At 39.5% G+C, this 26,359-nt stretch overlaps 1 protein-coding gene and 1 long non-coding RNA gene across 38 annotated transcripts in view; one reads left to right on the forward strand and one right to left on the reverse strand.

Moving 5' to 3' along the window:
• ptprfa (protein tyrosine phosphatase receptor type Fa) overlaps positions 1 to 26,359 on the forward strand; it is a 353,673-nt gene that overhangs the window by 80,241 nt on the left and 247,073 nt on the right. The window lies entirely within an intron of this gene.
• LOC307015410 lies at positions 13,886 to 15,665 on the reverse strand. The gene is made up of 2 exons (XR_013801506.1): positions 15,556 to 15,665; positions 13,886 to 15,043 (listed from the first exon to the last, which is right to left on the reverse strand). It is a non-coding gene; the product is annotated as an uncharacterized lncRNA (long non-coding RNA).

The raw sequence follows: 26,359 nt of genomic DNA on the forward strand, positions 1-26,359 counted from the left end.
GCTGATGGAAATGAATGCATATAAACCCAACTGAAACCCATTTCTGTGATTTGCTTATGATCATTAGGGAAAGAGTACAATGGCAGTCCAGCAGCACTTTATGTGAAGTATTAAGTGCCACTGCTGTCAATAGAAAGACATATCCAAAAGCTTTCAATAATTAACTTCTATTCAGAATCTGAGGAAAAATTATAGAACAAAGATGTAGACAATAACTCAAGTAAAGAGACTCATTTATCACACTTGTCCCAACATTAGCCTTCCCAGCTAGAAATGTTTGGTTCTAAAAACATTCTGAGAATGTTAGTCATTGTTCTAGGAAGGTTTTCAGCGGGAAGTTTTTGTTTGGTTCCCAGAACGTTCTTCTGAAAGGTAGGATAACGTTCTCTAAAAACATTCTTAAAATGTTTGGTGATAACATTGTTGGAACATTATGCCCAACTATTCTTAAAACGTTTTCAGCGGGAAGTTTTTGTTTGGTTCCCAGAATGTTCTTCTGAAAGGTAGGATAACGCTCTCTAAAAACATTCTTAAAATGTTTGGTGATAACCTTCTTAAAATGTTTTTGAAAACATTGTTAGAACATTATGCCCTACTATTCTTAAAACGTTTTCAGCAGAAGCTTTTATTTTGGTTCCCAGAATGTTCTTCTGAAAGGTAGGATAACGTTCTCTAAAAACATTCTTAAAATGTTTTTGATAACATTGTTAGAACATTATGCCCTACTGTTCTTAAAACATTTTCAGCTGCAAGTTAGATTTGTTATGTTGCCAGAATGTTATTATTTGAGAAAGATAACATGGTTTATGTTAAATAAATTATGCAAATGTTCTATGGTAACAATTTACTAAAATATGTTTACATTATTTGAACATAAAGACATAATATTCCTGTAATTGTTCAAGTCAAAATTCCTGGGTAAGTGGACTGACCACTGTGGTCATTAGGATGATTATTATAGTTTACTTAACTATTGGAATTTGACTATTAACATATTTAAAAGGATGACTCGGAATCAATGGTGAAAGTAACATTTGTTTATTAGAAAAGGGGAGCTGGGAGTGGAGGTTGGTTATGGCGGCAGTGGGAAACAGTTGTTCCAGGGTGGGTAGAGAGGCCTGGCTGGTCTTGTGAGTGTGGAAGGCCTTGGATTCCTCCTGGGAGAGACACAAAAATCAGTGTGAGGCAAAAGCAGGCAAAGTTGTCAAAGAATATGCTGGTAAAAAGCTATAGCGGCACGCAACAAACCGTTCACGGCAACAATCCGGCAGGGAATGAGTGCAGGCTGCAGGCTTTCATAGTGTGGCTGACGAGCAGGTTGCAGGTGTGGTTGATTGGAGATTGCTCCCAGCCGTGTAGAGCAGACCAGCAGGCAGAGAGAGAGACACACAGTAGAAAAAAACACATACAAACACTAACAGGGGTTTCAGGGACGGGTAGTGATAGTCGGTCCGTTCTTCTCATTTCAAACCTTTATTTAACGAGATTGGTCCCATTGAGATCATAGATCTCTTTTTCAAGGGAGACCTGCAGCATATAGGTTCCACATGAAACATAAAAAAATAAAGGAAATTAAACATTATATTTACAGGATACATTTACATAGTTATAGACATTTACAAGTGCCCATAGTATCAACAAGCATTTCATTTAGCCTAGCTCTAAAAACATGCAGAGTAATGAGACTTCTATATGTCTGTCTTTGGTTTTCTAAGTGTTATTCGATCCATATGACAATAGAGATATGTTCATAAAAAACAAAAACACTTGGGGTAAAATGTTCGAACAATGTTATCACCAAACATTTTAAGAATGTTTTTAGAGAACGTTATCCTACCTTTCAGAAGTACATTCTAGGAACCAAAATAAAACTTCTCGATGAAACCATTCCTAGAACAATGAATGGTAACATACTCAAAATGTTTTTAGAACCAACAATGTCTAGCTGGGAAGTCAGACATGCCTACGCAAACATGCAATATCATGAATTACTTACTTGTTTTTTTCTAAAAAGGAAAATGTGGTGACATCAGATTTCTTTTTCAAACATCCTTTTCAAACAAATGCAACAACTTTGTTTTTTAAAGCGCACTACAAATAAATCTGACGTTGACCATGACCCTGTTAATATTTCGCAACACATGAACATTTTATAAAAAAATAATAACCTCCTGAAAACATTATCCAAATGTTGCTTTCAAAATGTTCTTCTTTGGTCATCATGTAACATTGAGGGAATGTTCTATAAAAGAACATCTTTAATGTGTTACCCCAACAACGTCCAAAACACATCCTTAGAATGTTGGAGGCAAAACATTCCACCTTTGTTGACTTATCACATTAAAGGAACATTTTATAAAACATTTTGTCATCTCAGGCCTCAATAACATCCTGAAAACATTTTCAGAATGTTGCTTGGAGAATGTTCTTTATTTGTTATCATGTAACATTGAGGGAACGTTTTATAAAGAACATCTTTAATACGTTACCCCAAGAGCGTCCAAAACACGTCCTTAGAATGTTGCAGGCAAAACATTCCACCTTTGTTATCACATGAAAGGAACATTTTATAAAAAACCGCTCTGTCATCTCAGGCCTCAATAACATCCTCAAAACATCCTCTGAATGTTGCAGTTAAAACGTTATGTCTTAGTTAACCTTAAACCTTATAGGAATATTATTTGAAATAATAAACATCCTAAAAAGGTTATTTGAACATCAGATTAAAACGTTTCTTTAAAACCTTGTTAGAACCAATAGGTAACGTTAGCCAAAGTTGTGAGAATGTTCCCCGCTAGCTGGGATGTATTTATTATAAACGTTAGTCCTTAACATCTATCACTGTGTATATCACCATTCAAACATATTTTAAAAGTTGAACAAACCCCACACAGCTCTGTGAAATGTTGACTTTATTTAATCATTTCAGTAAAAACTAACGTTCATATTTCTCTTTTTGATTATAATACTGTTGAACGTTCAAAACAAAGCATTTTGGCAACTTACCACATACGTTTCAAAATGCTTAATAAGCACCGTAAGTTTCATGATATAATTTCTCCGTCATATTCGGTTGTTTCCGTGAACGGCCGACTGTTGTGTGATGGCAAATGCTGCGGCTGCAAGGCATTGTGGGGCAGCATTTTCTCCTCTCCTTTCGGTAAGGGAAGTTCAGTGGTTCCTAAGCTAAAGGAGGTTATAAAGGAAGTTTGAAACCTCCTTTCCTATCATGTAGATAATTCCAACGGCACTTATTATTAAGGTGTATGCGCTCATACATCTTAAGAAAGTTATCACCAAAAATGTTATGAATGTTTTTAGAGAATGTTATCCTACCTGTCAGAAGAACATTCTGGGAACCAAAATAAAATGCCCCGCTGAAAACGTTTTAAGAACAGTAGGGCATAATGTTCTAATAATGTTATCAAAAACATCTTAAGAAGGTTATCAAAAACATCTTAAGAAGGTTATCACCAAACATTTCAAGAATGTTTTAAAGAACGTTATCCTACCTTTCAGAAGAACATTCTTGGAACCAAAATAAAACATTTCTAGCTGGGAACTCACACATGCCACCGCAAACATGCAATATCTGCTTACAGCTTATCATGAATTACGTGCTTGTTTATTTTTTTCAAAAGGAAAATATGGTGACATCAGATTTTTTTTAAAACATCCTTTTAAAAAAAATGCAACAAGTTTGTTTTTTAAAGCGCTCTAGAAATAAATCTGACGTTGACCATGACCGTATTAATATTTGCCATAACAGCAACGTTTTATAAAAAAAAGAATAACATCCTGAAAACATTTTCAGAATGTTTCTTGGAGAATGTTCTTCATTTGTTATCATGTAACATTGAGGGAACATTTTATCAAGAACATCTTTAATGTGTTACCCAACAGCGTCCACAATACGTCCTTAGAATGTTGCAGGCAAAACGTTCCACATTTGTTAACATATCACATTAAAGGAACGTTTTATAAAAAAACTTTCTTTCATCTCAGGCCTTAATAACATCCTCAAAACATCCTCTGAATGTTGCAGTTAAAACGTTAAGTCTTAGCTAACCTTAAACCTTATAGGAACCTTATTTGAACAAATAAACATCCAAAAAAGGTTCTTTGAACATCAGATTAAAACGTTTCTTTAAAACCTTGTTAGAACCAATAGGTAACGTTAGCCAAAGTTGTGAGAACGTTTCCCGCTAGCTGGGTTAGTTGGGACTCCTGTGGCTCATGAGGCAGATGGTCATCCTCTAATTCCAAGTTTGTTAGTTCGATACCCAGAACCTGCAGTCCACATTTCCAGATGGCACAGCCAATGTATGCGTGTGTGTGACTGAAAGTTAGTCAATAGTCATCTTAAGCAGGTGGTACCTTGTATGACAGTCTCAACCTCTGTATGAATGGCTGTGATTGGTGAATGCTGACTTGTGTATGTAAAGCGCTTTGAGGGGTAGCAAAGACCAGCAAAGCACTGTATAAATGAAGCCCATTTACAAAATGCTAAAATAGTTACATATAACCACACATGCAAACACAGTATGGCTCATTGTTTTTCTAAATATAATTAAAAATACAATGCGGTCATTATCAAATTGACTAGGCCAATCAGATATGAACAATAGGGCTCTGAGCTGGGGTGTAAGTGCACAGTGTTTACGCCTATATCCATGTGGGCAGACTGTACCCAGCATGCTGTTTGGCGGAGTTACATTTAATAACATTTTTCTTATTAACTGCGCTACAACCTCCTAAAACACTTCCAATACAAGAAATGTGCTGCAGTGAGAAAACACATGTAAATGAAGAAACGTCTTCACCAACTTCAGAAGATATGCACCTTTAGAAGTCATTCACAAACTTGACGAAGCATGCGCAGGGTTTACTAAAAGCACTTCATAGACTAAAAGCTGCAAACACAAAACACTGCAAGTAAAAAATGCTGCAAGAAGCTCAAAACACAATGGGACAATGACAAACAGAATTTCGAAATCATTCACCAATTCTGCGCATGTTTCGTCATGTTGGTGAATGTTCTCAATGCTGTGTTGTTAAGTTATTGAAGATGTTACTTCATTGGCATGTGTTTCGGCTCATTTGTGTTTTTATATTTGCATCGTTTCTGAATCTGCAGCGTGTTTCTACTAATGGAAGTGCTATGGGCCGTTACAGAACGTTTGCACCTGTCGGCCACCATACTTACATCTGTTTTAGATATAGGTGATAGAATTATAATAAAAAACAACTTTCACTCTGAGCTGTACATTGCCAGTGTCTTGTAACTAAAGCAGGTATAGTGTGTTCAGGATGTTATCCTGATATGGCTTGCCATAACCATTTGCTTGCATTATTTGATTTGCTGTCAGACGGTGAGATGACCTGAGAGCAACTGCTGTCAACGCTTCCAGTAATCAATGTAACGACCTCAGGGCTCAGAGAACGCACAGTGCTCAGTAGTTTAATTTTTACTGGCCAGACATTCAGGAGTCTGGATCCTTGTAAAGTAAAGTAGTTACAACATGCAGTATACATTAGGTAGATAATGCAGTCACGTTATCACACACATAATCCCCTCACTCTCAGTGTTTGTGTTGTTGGACATAGTCCAGCTGCACATATTCACACACATTCCTTTCTTTATTATTTTCATAAATCGCTGTTGGTAAATAGTTATAATCTTAAATGTGTATGTAAAAGCTGCATTCTATCATAGAGTATACACATGTATTCTGTCTATTACAGTGTATACAAAATGACTCTGACTATTATAGTAGTATATATAAGTAGTAGTATATACTGTAGATACTCTTTAGATATATAACTTTTACTGTTGATGTGTAAAGTTTATTTCATGTTATACTTGATATAGATATATATATATACTTATTCTTTCTGTTACTTTTCTGATATATTTGATTAAATTAAATGTTTTTAATTCAAATAAAATGCAATTGTTTACATGCTGTTGCGACAATACAATTTCCCACATTGGAATCAATAACGCTAACCTAACATATCTACTAAACTGAAGACCACTGCAGCTTTCAAGCAAGCATTAAACGGGCCCTACGCTGCTAATTTCCAGGTAAATGTTGGTGTATTGTGCCTCTGTGACATGTCTCCATGCTTTAATGTTCAAAAAGCTCTTTTTTTTTCTTCTCATACTGCCTGTGCTGCAGCACCTCTTTTCACCCTCTGTCTGAAATCAGAGCCCAGTCTGCTCTGATTGGTTAGCTGGCCGGTTGTGATTGGTCAACCACTTAGAGATGTCCCACCCCTTTGCCTATCGCCTACAATGTGTTGGAGTGCTGGCCAATAGAAGGCGAGTGTTAGGTAGTGATGTCACTATGTTACTAAGATAAACAAAGGAATTGAATGGAGGCGTTTCAGACAGGGGGGAGGAAACTTTGGGATCTTAGCCTTTGCTGACCATTTACTACACAAAAACACACTACAGGAAAATAAAAGCTCAGAACGTTTAATAGGGTTTCTTTAGAGTTGGAGAATATAAAGAAAATAAAACGTTGCTAAAATCAATATTGTTATAATAAAAATGTCTTTAAAAGCCTGCAGAGAATTATGAGCTAAGTCTGAGGCTTCCTTTGGCCTCTAAGGAGCTTTAGAGTGAAATGAAATGTATGTTTCACTCTCCTGCTATAACATTCTTCTTAAGGTCTACTCTTTTAGCAACAATTTCACTAACATGTCAACAATTACATTACCTTTGCTGTGGCAAAAAGCCAACAAACAAAGTTATTATTACATTTTGATGCTTTGTTTTCTTCCTAAATGTTTTCTTTTTTTTAAATGTTTTTGATATAATTTTAGATTTTTAAGAAGCAATAATGAAAGAAAGATAAAATATAATTATAAACAATATAAACAATAAAAACAATACATAACAAAAATGAAATAACAAAACCGCTAGGAGGAAAAGGAGATAAAAAAAGACAATAAGGAGGAAATAAGTCTTATAATATTGTGCTATTTTATCACTTCAAGATGTTCTATTGTTGTGTAGGGGGTTTGGCCAAGCTGGTGTAAAGAGGAATCAGCTCTGGATGTACTGCAGGGAAGGGGACCAGGTTTTATTTAAATTTCATTAATTGATATTGTCATTAAGGTTTCAAGAGAGTTTATCAAGGTTTGCCTGATCTGTTAAATCGTTGAGACGATGGTTAGTTGATATTGTTGTTCTACCTTCCTAGTTTAGTAAAATAGTTTTCTTTGAAACAGTTATTGCCATGAGAATGACAGTTTGGAGGTGTTGAGAGTGGGAAGATCGCCCAAAAAAGCAATGGAATGGGATGTCGATTGTGAGCTCTCTCTTATCCTAAATATGTTCCCAACATTATTTACAATAGTTGTGTTACGTGTATTTGTTGCATGCAAAACTTTTCAGTTTTCATTATTTTTACATCCACGACCATTATCACATGCACGGCTATTATAATATCAGTTTCTGCATAACTCAAATTAAGAGTTTTGCCTCAAAAACGCAATTATGTACCATAAACAAAAATATAAATGTGTTTATGTGACGAGGTCATAAACCCTCCTCCTACAGTCTAGTAGAAAACTCCTTTGAGCGTTAATGGTAGATGCCTTTTTTAGAGAAAATAATTTCTTTGTGCTCAAACAACATTTACTGCAAATCATTAAAAACAGAAAATCTGCGAAAGTGTTTTTTGGACATTTCCACTAGCACTTTGAAGATGTGATGGCCATATTCCTTCTATATTGTTGGATGTCATGTAAACCAATTCCAAGTCTGCTTGGTATTTTACCCTTACTCAGCACTGCTGCCAGTGATCACAACAAGAAATATGAAAGTAATACCTTCCAGGCACTTCCTCTAAAACAAATATTTCTGCTAATGGTTCTCTGGAATTTGAAATCACTCACCGTATCACTCTGAATACTTCTGGGATGTCTCAGCATGTGCCCCACAGCTTAAAAAACTGTTGCAAGATGCTTGTGAGTGATAATGAATTTGTATTACACCCTAACTCAGGACTGTTCAGCTGTGAGGCTTTGCTTTTATTACCTCAGTTGTATCACAACAGTATTTGAACAGGGTATGGGGCTTTTACTCACTGTGGCCTACAGGGATTAACAACATACGTAGTGGGTTATATTGTAAGAAACATGCTCACACTCTTTGCTTGTGGACTATTCTTGGAGGCTTTGTCAAGTTGAAGTATTACATCTGTATACATTGATATTTGGATACATGGGGGCATAGGTAAGTGTGTACACATTCACATATCGTATAATTTGATATAGCACACAACGTCTAAAGTAATTATTTCATAAACAGTGACAATGTGACTTAAAGGTAGGGCAGGTAAGAATGGAGAAACCAGCTTGAGTGCGCTAGAATCAACCCAATATCACGGGAAGACGTGAACATGTGACGATTTACCATGCTGGGAGACGTGAAGATGTCATGATTTCGTCCCTTCAAACATGACAGTTAGACGGTATTGTTAACCCATGTTAACCAGTGGAGAAATAACCGGAAATGCCAAGCAAATGCTACCCCGACGGTCGGTTGTTATTATCAATATTAATATAATAATGATTTATTTTTTAAGAGTCACACTCGATTACGCCAATTTTCTTGTTTCCCCAGCTGGTCCACACCTCTTTTAGCAGAAACAAAGGCTACATTAATCCATATGTGTGGATCAAGCGGCAAACTCTGGGGGAGAGCCGGGACGCCAATAGAGAACCGCAGTGACGCGTCGTAAAACCCGGAAGTAAGTTAGCATTTTTAGCACTTCCGGTTCCTTCCCCAAAAAGCAATGCATTTTTTCCATATGGTTTTGGAAAATAGCTCGAAATAAGGTCTGTGGTTGACACAAATTTAAGAGATAAATCACGTTTTGTTCTACGACATTAAATACATCAGCAGTGACCCCACTGGGGATTTTTGAAGAGTTTACGTGTCTGAAAAACGATGGTTGTTACCGAGTGGCTGAATAGGACTACAGAAATTGTCAAGGCCGTTGTACGTCATTACGCCGAACAAACACTCCCGCTAAGTTTGTTTTCCCCTGTGTTCTTCTTGAAGGCAAGTACCTGCCTATCTTTAGTATCTGTATATCTATATTTGACCATTAGAATCTGAATTTTTGAAATTGTCGTTTTTAACACCGTAGTTTTACAAATTATAGAATAATTAATTACCAGTGTTTTCCAATTTTACTCGGCAGTTCGTTTCGTTAGCCAACGTTAGCTAAAGCTAGCGCTACTAGTTAGCTACGCAATGGTTTGTTGCTTTGCTCCGGGTTGCAGCCACAGGTCTTCGCATGAAACGTGCTTGTTCTATCATTTCCCGGCCGATGTTTTCCAAAGGAGAGTCTGGATTCGTGTCATGAGGTAAGCTGACGTTACATTTTTGTCCATGTCACGGTGAAATGTAAATGATGGGTAGTGACTGTATCGCCGTTTTAGAAATGGCGCTGCTGAAAAGACTGCAACATAAGTAAAGATAATGAATACATCCTATTAAAACCTGTGTGGCTTATATGATAAGTCTAATTAGTACAAGCAGCATAACGTTTCACCATGTAACTAAAGATTGTAGTCAGGGAAATCAGTTTGACATATTGAACTAATAACAAATCACCTCTGGCTGGCAGAGAACTCTCTGCTCCATAGCTTCTCTTGGACGTAAAATCACATGTACATTTTACATTTATATTCAATTTAATATTCCATCCCTCACATACTTTTGTATATATAATAACTTATATTTTGTTTTTCTTGTTATGCTGCTGCAACACAAACATTTCCCAAATTGGGATCAATACAGTAATATCTTATCTTAATTAATTAAGAAATATAACTATTATAATTAGTGTAGCAGCTGACATCTATTTTCAATATGGATTAATCTACCATTTATTTCTTTAGTTCAATTTTCATCTATAAAAATGTAAAAATAGTGAAAATGTTCCCGAGACTTATCGAAGTGCAAGGTTATATCTTTAGATGTTTTATTTTAGCCTATGTACTGTATGTCTTAATTTGACGGTGTGACTTCCATGAAACTAATATTTTATATCTTCCCAACAGACGAGCTGACAGGAAACCTAACACTCTAACAACCACAACATTGCAAAGGCGAGTAAATGTAAATTTTTAAAAAATCACAATTGTATTATTTCTTCTTCTTTCTTGCAGTGAGGTGAAGCTGACCTTGCACTTGGTGCCAGTAAGGATGTTCCTCACGCAGGCTGAATGTTTCTCCTTCCTTACTGACACAGAAGCCCTTGATTTGCAATGCTTCACTAATTGAAATTTCCCTGGCTCCGTAGGGACACTTTACCTCCAGCATAGCGGAAGACCCTACCAGACCATCTGGAGATGCCCCCAACAATCCTGATAGGGAGAGCCACAAATCTGACTCATGGACCTGCATCTGGGTTGCAGTGGTGAATGCCCTGACGCCCTCACATTCATTCATAGTCCCCCACTGTACAGGCAAAACACCATCAAGGGCCTGTTGTTGCCCTAGCACCCTGGCAATAAAGGAAGCAGTCACACGCTTTGACCTCAGGACAGCTCCAAAGTTGCTGGCAGTCAACCTTCCTTTCCTGAACAAATGCCGGTTTGGGTTGGTTCGCTGACCAGTGGTAGCCACCTGAATTGCCCTCTGTTGCTCCTCAGACAATGCCATGCTTGCCACAATTGCCTCAGGTCCCTGATGCCCAACAGATTTGATAATTTCAGGAACAGTAAGTGTTTCCAAGCTGCAGTGTTCCTCTTCTGGCTCGGGGGAGAGAAGCCAATAAATTCCTGAAAACCTGCCCCCGAGTCTGTCCCTCAACCAGTCACGATTCTTCGGAGGTGGGCTCTCTTGTGAGCGGGTTAAATTAGTTATTGGTTTCAACAGTCACATTAAAACAGTCACTAAATCAGCCTATTATCACCTAAAGAACATATCTAGGATTAAAAGACTAATGTCACAGCAGGATTTGGAAAAACGTGTCCATGCTTTTATCTTCAGTAGACTGGACTACTGCAATGGTGTCTTCACAGGTCTCACAAAAAAATCTATTAGAAAGCTGCAGCTGATTCAGAACACCGCTGCTCGAGTCCTCACTAACACTAAGAAAGTGGATCACATCACTCCTGTTCTGAAGTCTTTACTCTGGTTCCTCACTGACACTAAGAAAGAGGATCACATCACTCCTGTTCTGAAGTCTTTACACTGGCTTCCTGTGTGTCAAAGAATAGATTTCAAAATACTGCTGCTGTTTATAAAGCACTGAATGGTTTAGGCCCAAAATACATTTCTGACCTCCTGCTAAATTATGAACCATCCAAGTCTCTCAGGTCTTCAGGGACGGGTCAGCTTTCTGTCCCCAGAGTCAGAACTAAACATGGAGAAGCAGCGTTCAGTTATTATGCTCCAAATATCTGGAACAAACTCCCAGAAACTTGCAGGTCTGCTAAAACTGTTATTACTTTTAAATCCAGGCTGAGGACTTTTCTTTTTGTCACTGCTCTTAATTGAACTATTCATATCTTAGACTGCACTGTAACTTTTATCCATGTATTTTTTCTTTTAATGTTTATTTTATGAGCTTTTCTTTTTAATGACTAATTTTAAATGCCATTTTCTTAATGTCTTTAATTTTTTGTAAAGCACTTTGAATTGCCTTGTGTTAAAAAGTGCTATATAAATAAACTCGCCTTGCCTAATAAAGATTTCATGTGACACATACAATTGATTTGTTGATGGGAATTAATGTGAATAAATTAACTCTAGGTTAACGGTACTCTTGCTATCACTACTCACCGACACTATAAACCTTGTCCCTCATGCTAGCCCTGACAACACCGGTAAGCACACCTTCATCGAGGCTGCACTGTTACGTGTCCTGACTTGTAGTGGTTCTCTCCTCTATCTACACTCTTCTTGTCATCTTTGTAAAACGATATCAGACTGGTAATTGACACAGCCATGACTTCTAGTTAAATTCAGTGTGGCTAAAATGAAAAGCTTTGTTAAAATATGCAAGCACGTGAAAGTCAAATTCAACTTTATTGTCAAAAATTCGACATGTGTTATACATCCAGAAATCTCTAAATATCGTTTCCCACAGTGTGACATGTATACATAAAACAAAACAAAAAGGGCATAGATAAACATGGTACACATTAAACAAAACAAAAAGGGCCTAGATAAACGTGGTACACATTAAACAAAACAAAAAGGGCCTAGATAACCGGGGTATACAGTTTAAAATGTTAATATATTTAAAGTGTTCAAAGTGCAGTTTCAGTGCAAGTCAGTTGAAACGATCTTAAGTTGGCGTGACGTTGAAGTCGTGCGACCCTGCTGCTGTACTGGCTTGTAGTTCGTTTATAGCATAACGTTAGCATTTTGCTTCTGGCGACCAGATTTATGATTCAAAAATTATAAAAGTAGGGTTGACATGTGGAGATTATCCGGCTGAACAAAACGTGATCCCTCTCTTAAATGTGTGTCAACCACAGACCTTATTTCGAGCTATTTTCCAAAATCCTATGGAGAATTTGCATTGGTTTTTGACAAAGGAACCGGAAGAAGTTTACTTCCGGGTTTTACGACGCGTCACTGCGGTTCTCTATACGGAAGTGCTACATACTGCAGTTCATATATTGGCCGATAGGCGATGACTGCAGAAAGGAGCAATTTCCATAGACCCCCATTTTAAAATGCCCAATTTTACAGCAGAAAAAAACATGTTTCTAAAAACATGTTTCTACCTACATGTTTTCTGCATACATTTTATTATCGATATAGTTAGATTCCACCTTCATGATTATGGATCTGTGAGTGAGTTGTTTTCTAACACGACCCTTTTATTTATATTAGGTCTTAAAGTTTTTGCATAAATTAGGGCGTGGTCTTCACTCCCTGAAGCTAGCCACTGCCTGGTCAGTTCATCCAGGAAACACAACTTGAAGCTGGCCGTGGTTGTTTGTTCTTCATGCTTATATATCGGGCTATTGTGACTCGCTCTGCGGTTAAAACAGACGGTGCATGAATGCGGTTTTGCGGTAAGTGAAATTTGAGTGCTTTATTTATGTGTTAATGATTTTAATCGACGTAATGGCTTGGGTTAGCGTGTAAGCGAGTGGTAGCTACATCGCTTTTAACGATGCTAATCGTAGCCTCCAAGTTAAAATCATAGACTGTATATATAAAGGTTAAAACGAAATAGAGAAGTGTTAAGCCTTAAGTGGGATAATACTGTTGAACAAACAGCTTCTGTTTGAGGTTGATAAAATAAGGTCATCCTTGTAACTTAGAGAGATATTTTATTATGTAGGTAGGAACTGTATGCATCACTAAGGTTAATTTAAATTGGCTATGCTCAAGTATGTAGACAAGCTAATGTCGAAGTAGTAGTGTATGTGAAATCAACCTCACAATAAGATGTGTGTATATTACAATTATTAATGTCATATTTCAAGATGATTACTTAGATATTACAATATGGTTGGTTGAGCTGGAGTTCATTATTGAGCTTACACGTTAACGTCACAGTCATCTGAAGAACGAACCCAAACCTTGTTGTTTTTATGAATTGCATTACCAAATGGGTATCAAATAAACAGTAAGCATCGGTAACACAACCTCCAAAGTTACAGTAAAATAAAAAGGACCCTGACTCGGACAATACACAATCCAACATGTTCAACAGAAGAGAATCAGTTATATTGTTTGTACACATGGTACTTTACATATATATCTGTTTGTTTAAGCTGCCCAGGTGATGCAGACAGGCTGGACCAGAGAGTGAGAGACAGAACTGGACTCCTCACAGCAGTGAACTTCAGCTCAGGTACAAAGACTCTTTTTTTCATACTGTACAAAGAATCAAGAAAGTATTGACTTTAATACACTGATATACATTCCATTAAACAATACTAGATCACCTACACACCAGTGAAGTTGAGGGTTTTTTCTGTGCAAAAAGTTACATTTAGATGTTAACAAGCAATATGATTTTGTCAGCTTTCTAATTTAATGTATTAAAGGCAAAGATATTTAACACATAGTGAGAACTGCTACTATTTATCTCTGAATATTGTTCAAAAAAACGTGGTAAAAGTTATTCTTTCATTGAGACAACAGAACATACTTCTACAGTTGCACTACGTTTTGATAACTTAAATATTATTTTGATAATAACATATATTTCAATGTTGATGAACTTCATACTTTTCATTCATAATCTGATTGTCTTTGTAGCTCACTGTTGAAATAAAATAAAAACATGACAATTACAAAATAATTATATCTACAGCCCCTAAACACACAAACACACCGCTTTCATAAACAACACACTTGTTCTGCAATAATATGTTTTATGTTTCCTGTAATTTTTGTTAGGAAAGGACATGCCTGAAAGACACAAAATGTTTCCTTCTCTGAGGGTCAAGAAGAACATCCAAGAGGAAAATTAAAAGCTGATGCTATGAGATTTTAAGACCAGTACACTAAAAAACTACTTTTATTGTAAAAACAGTCAGCTGATCGAATTCACCTATTTCCGCATCTACATTCCATCAGCTGATTATTTCTATTTACCTCGCTTTATGAGCTTCACATCACTTGTGCCTTGTACCGCAGAGTTACAAATAAATGGGGCCAATCTTCAGTCAGATGTGAATGTGTAATCTAACATTTTCAGTAAGAATAATGGACAAAAGGAGTGCAAATACAATTGATTGAAATGTCAACCAAAACTTAATCAAACATGTTTTAAATAAAAAGCACATATGGACAGAAGGTGTAAAACTATTAAATGTACAAATAAACACATTTAGTCAAATAAAGTGAAAGACTAGGCCTGTGCAGTTGGTATCAGCTTTGCCCAGCATGGGCTCCTCCATCAGGCCTGGTCCTCCTCGCTGAGGAAAGACCCTCAGTCCTCTGCGGGCCATACCAACAGACAGGACGTCCATCACACGGAGGTTTCTCCCTGAAGTCTCTGCAGTTTTCTGGACACCATGCTGTCTCAATCCGTCCACACTGAATATGAGAGGGGGAAAATGAAAAAAACAAATGCTTTAAGAAACAAAATAAAGTTGACTGTTGAGTTGCACAGTTTTTTTAGATTTTCAATACTATTACTGTATAACTAATATATCAAGTTAAAAGGCACATTCAAATAAAGATTGGTCTTTAAATACATGTTGTCTTTTGAATTGTTTGTCTAAAGTCAAGGATCTTGAACTGGTACTTAGTTTTAATGATACAGTCTGGTTATTATGCTGTTTGGAGGAGGCCTCACAGTTAAGAACTACCTACCATGAAATGTACCTTAGCTTGACTTAAATGTATTAAACGTATAATTAAGTGATATCAAAATATAAATAACTAATGTCATGCAAACATATTAATATTTACTTGATTCCAGTGTTGAATCTAGCACAATTGCATACAAACGTTAAGGGATTTTAAGATTCTGAAGTATTATGCTAAAAGCTCAATAACTTAGATTATTATTTATAGTTTTGCTGAGTAGTTTCATGTCCGCTTACCTTAGAAACGTAAAATGCCAAGGCAGTGTGCAGATGGGGAGCATGTTAGCTTAGCTTGGTAGCTTAAGCTAGCTCTGGAACTTTCAGCTCGGTGGCAGCAGGTCCCGCCTCGGCTCCGCCTCTTTGCCCTTATTTGGAGCAGGCTGGAGAAGGCGGGAGTTGAACTCTGACGTCACTGTCGAGCCGTTAGTGGCCGACTCCACCTACTAAGGGCTTCTCTGCAACTCTGCAGAATCCTATGGGTGACGTCACGGACCCTACGTCCATTTATATATACAGTCTATGGTGTGGATGTGGAATTAACGGACGTGACGATGATTGAGTTGCCAGGAAACAGTTTTGGTTCATGTTAATTTACAAACTCTTCAACTACAACCGTAGTTATATTTAAAAACATGTTAGAAGGCCTCAGGAAATACTTTAATGCAAATTAAAATGTAAATGTGAAGGATTGTGTGTATAACAAAATGCATCGGTGATAAACGAAACCGGAAACAGATGTAGGCAAGATCCTCAGCTCGATGATTGGATGGTTTACCCGCAATGCATGCTGGTATTTGGTGTTTACGTGATGTGAAATCTGAAAACGTTTTTTTTAAATAAAATAATACTTTATTCCGAGTGTGCTTGCTTTTATCTTTGAAAGTCATCTTATAACGGCATTGTAATACACGGTTCGGCTGCATTAAATATTACATATCTGCAGTAGTTCTTTATTTATAGAGCCCTGCTGAGAAGACTACTAGACAAACAGGAAGAACTGTCGCCAAAACTGAAAACGTGACGTGGATCATAAATATATATAAGCAATTAAACAACATCTTACATTTCTTTTCACACAATACGTCTTCTTGCAGTATCAACACTAATTCGGCTGACTTTTATATTTGATCCAATAGGTAGATAGGCTGTATTTACACCATAACGGTGCAGAGCTGATAGAATGGTACACCTGGTGGTTAAAGCACGTTATTGAATTGTATTATTTTATTATTAGATATTAATAGGAGGATGTGCAAAACAGACAAACTTATAAGGCTTAAACATTAAAGAGTACTTTAGGTTAAGGTCTTCTTTTGAATAAGAAAAAAGCTTTGGGGGTATAGAAGAAGAATGTGGAGGGATGAAACCCTCTTTAATGGTCACACATGCAGAGCACACAGCACACACAGGGTATTTACTGGCATCTGAAGATGGATGTGTAGCTGAGGCAGATGGCAGCAGTGGTTGTCTGCAGAGAGGCTGAACACACACTATCTGCTGGTTCTGATTGCTGCAGCAGCTGTTGTAGATGTTGCAGTTGATGTTCGGCTTTTCCAATTTTCTTTGCACTTGTCATGTTATAACTGCAGGGCTGACATCAAGGGCCTAATAATAAACAGCAGTGGAGCCATAGTTTTTTAAAATTGTACAATTGATACTCTGAGTGTATACTGCCGCAACATTCTGTAACTCTCTTAAAGATAGAATTGAGGTTTACCCGTTGTCTTTAGAAAATCCAAAATTGGAATGGTTGCCGGTTCTAAACGTCCCTCATCATAAATGATGACTCGGCTCCTACTCCTTCCTTGATGTGAAACACAGTGCAGTAAACAAGATTACATCCAGTATGACAGTTGCCGAAGTGGTGAGCATAACAGCTCTGACTGTGCACAGGAAATTAACCAGAACTCAAAGGCAAAAATGTAACTTTTTCCCCAAAGACTATTCATTTCATCTAATACATTAAATACATGGGTATTTAAAGTGTATCCCAGGTGGCCTTATGTATTACGGTAGACAGGAGCTCTATCAATGTATTCAATTCCACATGTGCTTTTCCTGCTGTGTTTGATTCTGCCCTGAAAAAGGTCTACTACTGTGAAAGTAATGGCTGACTCAGCATTATCGATAAGCAAATGTATCAGCTACAGTCATTTTGTACTACGGTATGATGCAGTTAAAATCTTGATCTCCTCCAAAGAAGGAAAATCACAGAATCAATTTTTTATGCAATGGTTATTGTGGCCTTCTTCTTCGAGTCCGTAGCAATCTCAGATGTCGTTCTGCCAGTATCGGGCACAGGCCATGGCTGATGGGGTAGGTTCTGCCAGGTCTTCTGGACTGCACCGGGGGGCATCGGCACATTCCAGTAGGTGGGACATATTCTGCACTGATCCACAGCTGCACGTGTCTTCTGTGGTGGAGTTCCACACTTTCATCAGTGCTTTGCACCTCCCCTGTTCCACACGCAGTCTATTAAGTGACTTCCAGGTTGTCCAGCCAAGGTCGTGGCCACAAGTGAGACATTCCGTTGGTGTGATTCCTCTGTCCATCCATTCAAGAGCTTGTGTGTCATTTTTTTGCCATACATCTTCCCAGATGTTGGTCCTTGCTGCTTGTTTGGTTGTCTGGAGGGGCAGGACTGTCTGCACAAAACTGGCTCTGGATCGGAGCCTGCGTGGGGGTGCTACATGGCCATGCAAAGGGTGTCTGATGTCTGTCTCCTGTGTTCTCCGTTCATCTTGAGCGATACCTAGTCGTCTGATGTGCGGGGGAGAGATGCCGGCTAGCGCATAGAGGCACGGGACAGGTGTTGTCTTAACGCATCCCGTGATGATGCGGCAGGTGTCATTCAAGACTGTGTCAACCAGTTTGGTGTGACGTGATCGGCTCCAGCTTGAGCAGGCATACTCTACTGTAGAGAAACACAGGGCCATGGCAGTTGCATGGATTGTTGGTGGATCTACGCCCCACTTGGAGTTCACTAGTTTGCGCAGGATGTTGTTGCGGGTGTTGACCTTGGCTTTGGTGTTCTCCAGGTGTTTAATGAAGGAGAGTGTCCTATCCAGTGTAACACCAAGATACATGGGATGCGCATGGTTGGACAGTTTGTGGCCATCCCAGGTGACGCTCAGTTCTTTATTAGCGTCTCAGTTCCTCAGGTGGAAGCTGCATAGTTGGGTTTTTGATGGGTTGGGTTTCAGGTGGTTGTTATTGTAGTAGCTTGACATTTCTTGGAGGGCACTTTCAAGGACAGGCTCAATCTTCTGGAGGTCTACTTGTTGGGTGGTGATGCAGAGGTCATCTGCATAGATGAAACGCTAGCATTCTGGGGGTAATGGCTGGTCGTTTGTGTATATGTTGAACAGGAGGGGGGCCAGTATGCTACCTTGTGGGAGGCCGTTCTTTTGGGTTTTCCACTTGCTCCTCTGGTCATTTAATTTGACGTTGAAGCGCCTGTTGTTGAGGAGGCTTTTGATAACTTGTCACAGATTCAGGTCACCAGTCATGTCCAGTAGTTTCCTGACCGAAGCGCCTGTTGTTGAGGAGGCTTTTGATAACTTGTCACAGATTCAGGTCACCAGTCATGTCCAGTAGTTCCTGACCATTGTACGGTGTTGGACAGTGTCATAGGCAGCAGAAAGATCTATGAATGCTGCTCCAGTTATTTGTTTTCCTTCAAACCCATCCTCAATGTGTTGGGTGAGGTTGAGTAGCTGTCCAGCACAGGAGCGGCCAGGACGGAAACCAGCTTGGTTTTTAGTCAGCTTGGTGTCTATGAGTGGCATGAGGTGTTGGAGTAGCAGCCTCTCGTAGAGCTTGTAATGCGCGTTTCCAATGCAGCGTGGAGTTCGCTTTAAGCGTGCCGAGCCGTGCGGGGCCCGTTTTTGGTTGCGCTTCCACTTGGCCTAGTTTTGGCCCGGGGCTACTTTTTCACCTTTTTTCTAGCCCGACTAAATCGTGGTTCTATCGAGGCCAACAAACAGGGCTGAGTCCGGCTGAGTTTGCTAAACTAGAGAGAGAATCACTGTCAAGGGGGCTACAACTACAACAAGATGAACATATTTGACCGTGATTTAATTGTAATACACGTTTCAAAATGATGCCGAAGTAACAACATACTGATAGCGGTTAGTAAAAACCATGAATTAATGCTTTGACAAGTCTGCAGACAGACGGTAGGCGAAAAACCTTTTAAAATGCGTGATCTTCTTATTATAGACACATGCATTTCCAAACATTTGGTCTACCTACGCTGTTAAAATGTATTATCTCTTCGATTTACACACGGCATCTATTGCACGTCTGTCCGTCCTGGGAGAGGGATCCCTCCTCTGTTGCTCTCCCTGAGGTTTTCTCCCATTTTTCCCCTTTTAAAACTGTGTGTTTTTCTCCGGAGGTTTTTCATTGTACAATGTGAGGGTCTAAGGACAGAGGGGTGTCGTTTTCTCATACTGATATTCTGCACAAACGGTGCTGTTGTATTTGCTGTAAAGTGTCTTTACTGTAGGGTATTTTTATTATATGTACAGCACTTTGGCTCGACCAAAAATCGTTTAAAAATGTGCTATATAAATAAAACTTGATTTGATTTGTTGTCTAAATGGAGATCGGCTAAGCTAACGCAATATAGGCTATATGCTCCGACCGTCCACACACACAACGGCTACACAGACATAAATAAACCAGCAACTGTATTCGCCATGACACAGTCTGTGGTTTAACTTTTGTCTAGTTTCTGAAACACTGCGTTACTATAGTTACTGCCCCAGCTCCTAAACTGTAATGGAAGCGCAGCATTAAAGTGAGCCGGGCCTAATAAGGCCTAACCAAACCGAGCGAGGCAGAGCGAGGCCTGCAGTAGAAACGTGCCATAAGTGATGCAGAGGAGGGAAATGGGTCGGTAGCTCTTTGGGGATGATGGGTCTTTGCCGGGTTTGGGGATTGCAACCACTTTGGCCTTTTTCCAGACACGAGGGATGTTTTCTGGTGCCATACATGTGTTCAGCATCTCCAGGAGCCAGGTCTTTGCGTTTGGTCCCAGGTGCTGTATCATTTCTGCCAGTATGTCATCAATCCCTGCTGCTTTTCCGGGTTTCAGCTTACCCATTGCATTTTCGAGTTATTATATGTCAAAGGGGTTGGTGAGAGGGCTGGCTGGTTGTGGTTGGTCTGATACCACTGTGCGATGGTGTTCTCCTGTGGGTTGGCGGCGGTGTTGGTTACGGCCGTTGGCCACCAGCTGTGATGCAACCGAGTTTGCTGTGACTGTTGTGATTATGGGTGGTGTGGTTCGCCAAGATGGTGGATTGTAGCCCATGCCTTCCTGCTGTTATTTGTCATATTGGTGTTCTCTATCATTTCCTTCCAGACTTTCCTTCGTTCTTCCCCAACTTCACTGATCAGGGTATCTCCAAGTTCCATGGTGGTAGAGGAGAAAGGGTCCTTATTATATTCCTCATAGTAGGCTTTCAGGAGGTCGCTGTGTGTTTCTGATAGCCCAGGAATATACTGTGTCTGGCATCCCCTGGGTATGTGATGTCTGGCTGACCTTTTTACCAAGTCTGTGAAGTTGGAGTAGTTATTCGGAAATGGTGGTATGTTAGATATAGGGATGCTCCGATCGCCAATTTTGGGGCCGATCACAGATCGCCGGAATCAGTATCGGCCGATACCGATCGAGTGGGCGGGGCCTAAATGGAAGATTTAAACATCACTTTAAATCTTCCATTTAAAGTGATGTTTAAAAATCAGTTAATGGGGCTCATTCACTGGAGCTTCCACAAACAACAATCAACTTAATTATTAAATTCAAATTATGTACATTATTTAAGTTTACATTCACTTTGGATAATAACACGGGAGAAATGACCGGAAGCGCTCTCTTTTCCTCTCTCCCGCAGCTCACTGATCCAGTATTGAGTGACCCGACAGTGAAGAATAAATATGTGTATAACTAGTTTAGCTTGTTCTAGAGGTAGATAAAATAGCTAAGTGTGTTAGGTCTAACTCTTGTGTGTTTCGCTCCCCTCACCGGTCCGGTGGGCGGAGCTGCGGGATTTCTGCTTCACACACACGTTGCATACCGCTATTTTACTGTCTTTTTCGGACACCTTAAAATAATGCCAGACCAGGGAAGCCATTTTGGCAAGCTTGTTTTGCCGCGCAAAGAGAAAAGGGTCGTATTTACGTCATGCGATCGGCTTTCGCGATCGGCATGTTTAGAGAGCACCGATCAATCGGTAGAGAGTGAGTATCGGCCGATCTCGATCGGTGACCGATCGATCGGAGCATCCCTAGTTAGATATGGAATGCTCTTATTCCTGTTGGAATGACAACCAGTCGGCTTAGTTTCCATGGGTTGAACCTCCTGCGGAATGGGACGGTGGTAGCTTGGAGAGCGGATCTAATGGTGATGGCAATTGGCCGGTGCTGGGTATGGGGGATAGGGTCCAGGACTTCCTTTTCAGTTCTGGATGCGATGTCACTGCTTACACAGGCGAGGTTTGGGTTGTATCCTTGTTTCCATCTGGCGCTGTGGAAGGATTTGGGTAATTTAGCGTTATGGATTAGGGTCAGATGCTTGGACTCAAGCCAGGTCTCAACTTCATCTCCATCTTGGTTGTTGTTCTCATAGCCCCATGATGTACTATCGGCATTGAAGTCGTTGATGCTGATATGGAATCTCCTCTTGGATCTTTCTGGTAGTTCTGTGTACAGAAAAGGGGTTGCAGGTGGTTTGTAGACTGATGTGACAGAGACATCTGGGAGGGCAACTGTGATGGTTTCCATGTTTCCTTCCGTAGTGTGGGTCCAGACTTCCTCAATGTTATTGTGGCCAAAAGGCAGGGAGTTTCTCCTTTTTCAGTCATGTAAAATGCATGCTTTTTCTCTTGCCGAACGTTACCGCTCAGCAATGGCAGTTTAATTTCAGTCCTAGGAAAGTTGCTCAGTAGCGCATGAAGCCAAGAATAACCTGACTCTCAAAAGTGAAAAAACTACCCGGGCCATAGACGTGCCACTTGCATTTTACGAACGCACCGACTCCAAATTCGCTGTAACATACGGTCTCTAACTCCGAATTCTGCTTGTAGCACATTTTACAACTTTTATAACCAAATGATGAGGGTTTTTCAAGTGTTCCTAATGTGAAGTTGATTTACCTTTAACCTAAAATATACATACAGATGTTTGTCTTCCAATCTAAGGAAACAGGAAAAAGTCATTTTAGGCCCAATGACGTCACTTGACTTACACATACCTTGTAGTACCACCGTTTGGCCACTACGAAAGTTTGCTTTTATGTCAGCCGCATTTCCTGGGGCCTTAATCTTGCCCAGGGTAGCTTGAGCCAGACAGACTCTGAGTCAAGTTCTTTCTCTCTCTTTGTGGTGAGTAGAAAGACTCAATGAAATGAAATTGCTCATGAAGAGAGGAGCACCCTGCTGTTTCCATGATATCCTCTTAAGCAGTGATGATCCCAGTAATGATGATCCCAGGAAGAGCTGGTCGTATTATCATCTTTAATATATCACAAAACAAAACACTGAAGAATGGGGGGGAAAAATAGTACCGGAAATGTGTAAACACTATTTTTGTCCGGGACAAAGCCTGTTACAGAAACACTCAATCACTGCAGTGCAGCAATGTAGAAAAGTTACAGAGCCAGAATGAAACTTCTACAAAATCACGCTGACTGAGTGGTGAGTAGAAAAGTTTGAGCTGTAGAATAGATTGTGAGATGAGTGAGTGCACATGAAAGTGTTGTTGCAGCTGTCTCACAGAGCTGTGGGAAGACATTAGTAATGCTGTGGAGAAATGGTGTTGATCCAGGAAAAACTGAAGCAATCCAGCGCTTAGTCTCCTCCCTGCCTTCCTGTCAGAGCACACCTAATGACACGTCAAAAGACTTTCTCTGATCCCTTTCTGTGAGACTTTCTGTAATTGTTCAAGTTGTAGGAGGGGTTTTCAGTAACACTGAAAGTTTTAAGCTTTCAAGTAGATTAACGTGGTAGAGAGGCAGAGAGTTGATAGCTTTGTGCATCTGCATGGATGCTGACGTTGATGGGCTTCATGTTGTTCTTGGTTTTATTTGAAGGGAAATCAGGGGACAGAGCAGCCTGACCGCTGCTCTCTGCAGATTGCCTGTGTGCTGGAGGGAGTGCTTGTACCGCTCTGTTTCCTGGTCGCACAGCTTTCTATCTCTGCAAACATTTGGCCTTGATGTGCAATCAGTGGAGTTGGGAACACTGGGCTGGGCCTGTGTTCCAGGGGTGTTTCAGAAACAACATAAAATCAGAGGAAACCAAAATAAAAATGTTCAGGATGCTTCTGCTTATTAGTTATGTCATATCCCTTGTTTCCTGTTTACACCTGCTCTCATGTGGCAGTAGCTCAGTCTGTAGGGACTTGGCTTGGGAACGGTTCAAGTCCTGATCAGACCAAACAAAATACTGGTGGCTGGGCACTGCTGTGGTGCCTTTGACCAAGGCACTAAACCCCCAACCGCTGCTGGCTGTCTTAATTTCTTATGGCTGTAAAAAGGGACCAAGCAGTAATGCAAAAATGACATGAGTTATTTGGGGAAACTTGATTTTTATGTACCCTATAAATACAAACACATAATAAACCAAGAATCAAAATAACCATACCTACAAAAGAGGTCAACACATAATAACTAATAATGTTAAGTGTTGTGCCAAACTGTAAAGTGTGGGTTACTTTACTTTCCACTCATCTCGTGCCACAAATGGCCTAAGGGGGATGAGATAACTCAACAATAATGTTTGCCTCCTCTGTTTAGGATGTTTTTTATCTATATAACTTGTTGATGTTGTCATGTGTGCTGTGTCAGGGCCGTGGATGTGTGTGTGGTTTTTGCCAGGAGGAAGTGAGCTATAACACACTGACTGTTAGCTTAGGAGTTGTGGTAGCATTTTACTTTTTACACTAAATGCTAAATCTGGTCAAATTAAGTTGATTTAAAATATATTTGTGATGTTAAACAATAACAAAAAACTAAACTTTTAAGCTGCTGGTTGTTTTTGTTGCTTGTATTTACAGCCTACACACATTGTTTCATATCGATTTTTTTATGTCAAGGTAAAAATGTTTTATATTTTGGTTTCAAGCCATAACTGAACAGATTTAACTGACCCCTCTAAAGCAACAGCTGGCACCCGCCTGGCCCCGGTGCTTCACCTGGAATAGAACTGCCGCTGAGTGTTGTTGCACTGGTTAAGAAGTTCATGTTTTGCTCAGGATGGTGCAGACTAATATCAGGAACATGGGAGTGGAGGCAGGAGCTTCTGGCACTGCAGGTGCTCTTCATTTCTCAGCGCTGTGCTCTCAAAGATATTACCCTGGCTGAAATGAGAGTTGTAATATTCAGCATAGTCTTGAAATGTTCTTGCCCCAGAAACACACACACACACACACACACACACACACACACACACACACACACACACACACACACACACACACACACACACACACACACACACATTTGTCCAAGGTCCAAAATTAAATTAAACGCTTTCGGGGCCAGAGATTTGTATATATATATATATATATATAAATCATAATAAATTATATATATTTATAAATATAATTGATTAATATGTTCACTTTATTGAAAAAATAATATATTTTTTTTATAAGCCTGTATCCGGGGTAAAAAAACTGAAAGCTGTCCTGATTGGCAGGGAAAGGAATCAACTTTTTTATTAATACCTTGTCCTGATTGGTAGGAAACGGTTGCAGGATATAAGAAAATGGTTTGCCAGGCACGCAAAAATGAGCCTCAAGCGTAAAGTTGACGTGGAAAACCGCAGTTTTAATGAGGAATGGACGGATAAATACGCATCCATCATGCCATCGTTCAACAAGGCTACACCTGTTTGCCTTATCAGCAATGAAATGGTCGCTGTTGCAAAAGAGTATAATCTCAGGTGTCATCATATCACAAAGCATACAACTTTCTCACTTTTTATTTTTTTACGCCACAGTCACCCCCGCCGTACGGGCCGGATGAGAATGTCTGGCGGGCCGGATGTGGCCCGCGGGCCGCCAGTTGGTGGTCACTGGTTTAGAGGGTCAGAAAAAGGGGGCATTACTGATTTTGCATTCCGAGTCATTTAAAGTGACAGGAAGCTTCATTAGTATCACCTGTGTTTAGGAATACAAATCATTCGCGACACATGACGTCACGGAAATTATAATCAGAACACTTCATTAAAGAAAGCAAAATCATGCATGGCTAGACATGCGCACTTAAAATAACAAGCTAAAATCATGAGTGTGTTAAAAGAACCAAGCTGTGTGTTCTTGGTAGCTATAGCAACACACAAACAGACACAGTGTGAAAAGATATTAGACTGCGTTGAGCCCACAGGGGGAACTGAAAACACTGCAGAGAAGTTCAACTCGACAAGAAACCAAATGATACACTGACGGTATCAATGACCCGTTAACAATACACAGATAAGAAAACAACCCCCAGTATAAAGAAGCTCAGAATACAAAAATGGAGAATACGCAAAAGGATTGTGGGCCTTTTGCGTATGATATGCATTCACAAAGAAAACACAAAGGGTGAAATGTTAATACTACCTCTGCCTACTTTTTTCAGTCACACTCAGACTCCTTTTCTTTGCAACTCGTCTGTCAGGATCTGTACATTATAGTCTGAAAATTGAAATCTTTCTTTTTGTCTCCTACATACTGTGTTCTTGGCTGCACCTGTTGCTTAGGTCGCCATACTATTTTTGTTTTGGCCTTACCTGGGAGATTGTTGATATCCAACTGCATCCAGCCTCTTTACTGTACACATGATCTTTTCTAACATTTTACGTGTCTATCTTTTCAATGTATTATCTCTTTAATACATACATTCAACACCTATCTCACGTCTGTCTGTCCTCAGAGAGGGATATCTAATGTTGCTCTCCGAGTGGTTTCTTCTTTTTTCCCCCATTTATTGTGTGTTTTTTGTTGATTTTCCTTGAATGCTGCTAGGATTTAGGGACAAAGAGTGTAT

Source organism: Notothenia rossii (genome assembly GCF_949606895.1).
Source record: "Notothenia rossii genome assembly, chromosome: 1".
Taxonomy (NCBI): Eukaryota; Metazoa; Chordata; class Actinopteri; order Perciformes; family Nototheniidae; genus Notothenia; species Notothenia rossii.